This window comes from Cynocephalus volans, chromosome X, assembly GCF_027409185.1.
Source record: "Cynocephalus volans isolate mCynVol1 chromosome X, mCynVol1.pri, whole genome shotgun sequence".
In the NCBI taxonomy this organism is placed as follows: Eukaryota; Metazoa; Chordata; class Mammalia; order Dermoptera; family Cynocephalidae; genus Cynocephalus; species Cynocephalus volans.
This window is the reverse complement of record NC_084478.1, coordinates 69084184-69089169: the sequence shown is the minus strand read 5'-3', so window position 1 is coordinate 69089169 and position 4986 is coordinate 69084184. Positions and strand designations below refer to the sequence as shown.

Here is a 4986-nt window from a genome sequence, read left to right as displayed (position 1 = left end):
CCTGTGTGCGATATGTGATGCTCCAATCGGGATAATTAGCATATTCAACATTACTGAATGTCCTGACAAATTCTAAATAAACATTTCAGGAAGAAATGATACAAATTCCCCACCATCTCTTCCAGAATATAGAAGCAGAGAGAACAGTTCCTAACTCATTCTTTGAGGTCAGCATTACCCTTATAGCGAGACAGACAAAGACATCGCAGGAAAAGAAAACTACAGACCAATATCATGAACATAGACACAAAACTCCTCAACAACATATTATCGAATCGAATCTAACAATGTATAGAAAAATTATACACCACGACCAAGTGGGATTTATTTCAGGCATGGAAGGCTGGTTCAACATTCGAAAAGCAATCGATACACAATCTACCAGATCAGCAGGCTAAAGAAGAAAAATCATATGATCGTATCAATTGATGTAGAAAAAGCATTTGATATAATTCAACGCCATTCAAGTTAAAAACTCTCAGCAAACCAGGAACAGAGTAGCATTTCCTCAACTTGAGAAAGGACATCTATGAAAAACCTACAGCTGACTTCATACATAAGGGTGAGAGACTGGCCGCTGGCCGCCCAAGACATGTCTGCTCTCACCACACCTATTCGACACAACCCAGAATCCCAGCTTGGGCAATAAGGAAACCAAAAGATATAAAAGGCGTACAGATTGGAGTGGTTGAAACAGAACTTAGTGTTTACAGATGATCTGTGTAGAAGTTTCCACAAAAACCTGATGAATTAACAAGGGGGTTTGCAAGGTCACAGGATACAAGGTCAATATACAAATGACAACTGTTTACCTATATATATGGTCTGTGAACAATTAGAATTTGATGTTTTTTGGATTACCTTTTATAACAGCAACCCTACATATTAATTACTTAGGTATAAGCATATCAAACATGTACAGGATCTGTTTGTGGAAAACTACAAACATTAACGAAAGAAATCAAAGAACGTCTAAATAAAAGGAAAGATATGTCATATATGTGGTCCGGAAGACTGGTAATTAAGATTTCAATTCCTTCCAGATTGATCTGTTACAGAAACATCAGAATCCCAAAATCGCAGCAATCGCTTTGTAGATATCGATATCGACTCAATTTTGTGTTGAAAAGCAATGGCACTAGAATAGGCAAAACAATTTCTGAAAAAAAAATAAAGAGCAAAGTTGCAGGACTCATATGATCTGATCTCGAGATTTACTATAAAGCTGCAGTAATCAAGACAGTGTGGTGTGAGCAAATAGACCCAGAGTTCAAAGCAACAGAAGAGCAGGCCCAGTAACAAACCTGCACAAATATCACTCAACTGATCTTTGACAAAGGCACAAGCACAATTCAATGTCAAAAGGATAGATAGTCTTTTCAATAAAAGGTGCTGGAATAATTTGGAGTCCATGTACAAAAGAATTAACCTAGACCAAGACCTTACACTTTTACAAAAATTAACTCAAAATGGACTAAAGTTCTATAAGTTCAAAACACATAACTTCTAGAAGAAAGCACTTGAGAAAATCAACATGTCTTTGTGTTTGCTGATGCGTTTTCAGACACAACACCTGAAGCACAATCCAAGAACAAATAAAGATAATTAGGATTTTCTTAAAATTTCAAAACAAAAAATGTGCTCTGTGAAAGACACTGTTCAGAAAAAGAAAGAAAGAAATTAAGAAAGAAAGAGAGAGAAGAGAGAGAGAGAGAACGAAAAAGAAAAACCAGGGACTGAAAAAAATATTTGCAAAACACATGTTTTAAAAGACTTGTCTCCAAATATGGGAAGAACTGTTAACTAAGTGACCCTAAGTGAGTGCGAGTGCTTTGGAAAGTCTGGCGCGCCTCCACGTCCCCAGAGCCCAGGGCAGTCCCTGGCGCCCAGCAGGTGCCTTACTAGGATGGCTGAATTTCAGGCCAGCAAAGGCCGTTCTGATAGGGTCAGGGGACGGGTCTCTTTACATCGCGTTCAACAAGTGGCCAATCCTGCCGGTGTGGACAAGGAGGCTGCTCTGTGACTGACTAGGATACAGGGGCGGTGGGCACGTGCTTAGAAGGTTGCAGGCGCCATGAGCAGGGTGAGGAACCGAGCGGCTCTTTCGCCCGGGGATCCGCCCGCCGCCTGTGCAGCCATCGCGTTCGTGGACGCCAGCCGCGCGCGGTGCCCACCGGTCCGAGTCGGCGTCGGGAGCCACGCGGCGGGCAGCGAGCGGGCGGCGGCCAAGAGGTAGTGGGGAAGGTCGTGGCAGAAGCGCTGGTGGCGGCGGTCTGGAGGCGGTCCCCAAGGATCCGCTTCCACCCGCCCAACCCCCACCACCCCGCGAACCCCCCAGCGCCCGCCGCGTCCGGCAGTGAGCTGTACCTGGGCGCGCAGCGGGAGCGTTGGGAGACGTTCGGGAAGCTGCGGGGCCTCAGCTGCGAGGGCGCCGCCAAGGTCCTGCTGGACACCTTCGAGTACCCGGGCCTGGTGCATCACACCGGGGGCTGCCACTACGGCGCGGTCCGCTTTGCTGCCTGGGCCCCTGCAGATCTGCGCGTCTTGGTTTGCTGCTGAAAGCTGTGCAAGAAGCGGCAGCACCACCACTTCCTGTCCCGGCCTCGCGCTTCACTCTCCTCCAGGGCGCCGAGAGCCTCGTCACCTATCGATCCAACACGCACCCGGTGCTGCACAGCTTCTGCAGTAGGTGCGGGGTGCAGAGTTTCCACGCCACTGTCTCTGAGCCCCGGATGCACAGCGTCGCCCCACACTGCCTGGACGCGGGCACCGTGCACAGCGTGGTCATCGAGGAAGCCCGCGGTGGCGATTCAGGGGAGGAGGTCAACCAAGGAGCACAAGACCATCCAGAACGTGTCCACCGACTGAGCCCCTGCCAGTCCCCTCCAGAAAAGGAGCAGTGACGGGGCCGCAAACACGCCCGAAACATGCCCGGGCGCCCCTCGAGGGAGCCACCACAGTCCTCCTAAACAAAAAATTATCGTGTGAAAGAAGTCCGTCTGCTTCTGGACTGGTCGACCTGTGGTGTCCATCCAGGCTTCCCTTCCAGTATTTTCCCTTCCCTCCCAGTATTTTTCAGGGGACTCACTTGTAATCCAGATCTCGAGCACACGAATCTGTGTACAATGATAATCTTGCAATCCAATGAGCAAGTAGCGTCTCCACTTTTCCAAGTCATCTTTTATGTCCAACACTCGGTTTTACTATTGTAAATACAGTTCTCACAAACCACTTGCAGGTTATTCCTGTGGACTGCACGTTTTGGGGGCTATGGGGAACAGGGTTGTTTTTGACAGCTGCGTCTGGTGCGTAGGACCGCTGTCTCCATACAGTTTGATGAACATTTATTAGGACGTTTTCCACCGGTGGTTGTGTGTGTGTTTTAGGTAGACACTCACATTTACACTACCTAGAGAAACGCGTTATTTTCAGCCACGTTGTTTGTTTAGTGTGTTTTCAGATAACGTTTTAAGATTCGTGAGTATTACATACCCCATTGCCCTTATTAGTCATACCAAGAATTTGGTATTTTGCTTGGTTTTGTTTTAGAAATTGTCTCTGGGCAGGGAGATGGGGAGAGAAGAATGATAAAGACATTGGTGCACTGTTTGCCCTCTTTAATGTTATGAAATACCTCTCGTACATGGGTTAAGTATTCAGAAATTAGTAAATACTTAATAAATAGAAAAGCGTGTACTTCTATTCTGTATATCATAAAACTAGCATTAATTTATATGTAATTTGTTGATACCTGAAGTTTTTATTTAGCAATAGGTGATGCGTCTCATTTCATGTTCACTGATACATATCAACGTTCTCATCATTTCATGGCTTCATACAATTTTTAAAAAAAGACTCTTCCCTAACTTATTTTAAGAACTTCCTCTGACAGATGTTTACCTTTGTTTTCAGCTTTTCACTATACTAATAATACTTCAAAGGATCAAAGTACAAATAAATGTCCTCAGTGTTCTGTCCCTTGGGTAAAAGGGCCTCTTTCCATTTGTCTTTTTCTTGCTGTCTGTCTCTGCTGTGTACATGTTTCGTTGGCTGTGCATACAATATTCATTGAGATGTTTAATGTGGTTCACCTGTTCAACAAATTGAAAACATCAGTTAAGTAGGTTTCTGTATTAGTCTGTTTCTGTTGTTTACAACAGAAATACCCGAAACAGTAATTTGGAAAGAAACAATATTTATTGCTAACAGTTTCAGAGGCTGGGAAGCCCAGAGTCCAGGGGGTACATCTGGTGAGCGCCTTGTGGTGGTGACTACAGAGAGGCAAGGTGTCACATGGTGAGAACTGCAGAAACACGAGAGAGCTAATTCTTCACTCACTCTCCTTTTAAAGCCATCAGAACCACACCCATTACTCCACAGATGGATCAGTCCATTCACCAGGACCCAGTTCTCACAATCTAATCACCTCCTAAAGGCCTCAGTTTTCAATTACCATAATATGATTTCCCCCCCTCTTATCACTGTCACAGTGGGGATTAAGTTTCAATAAGCTTTGGGGGGACATTCAATCCACAGCAGTATGTGTTTCCGTGTATGCAAGAAATAACATGGCTTTGCATTCACACGGAAAAGCTACCACCCTCAATCCCTACCTTCAGTTTCCATATACCCTGGCCCCTAAATAGAGGAAGGAGATTTACTACATGGTTTTTCTAACATGTCCCTTTGCTCTCCAAGATTCCTCCTTTGTTCTTTGGAATAGCTTGCCACCATCCTTCACCACCTAAGGGTTGACTTGCGATAGAACAGGGAGAGAGGGAGAGAGAACACGAACATGAATATACACTCCAGATGATTCAGTCATATCCATGTTCAGAAAGTCCCAAATTACACTTGAGAGTTACACCCATATGACATTTGATTGCATGGATTGTGATACAGAGCGAGAGAGAGAGAATGAAAATGGCTCAAGACTTCATTCTTCTACCACGTGAGTGTTTTTCTGTACAAAGAAATGTGTGTGTA

The 4986-nt window shown here is 44.9% G+C and overlaps 1 pseudogene; it reads left to right on the top strand.

Moving 5' to 3' along the window:
* Positions 1-2074: 2074 nt before the first annotated feature.
* LOC134368038 (centromere protein V-like protein 1) lies at positions 2075-2868 on the top strand (annotated as a pseudogene).
* The last annotated feature ends 2118 nt before the right edge of the window (positions 2869-4986 follow it).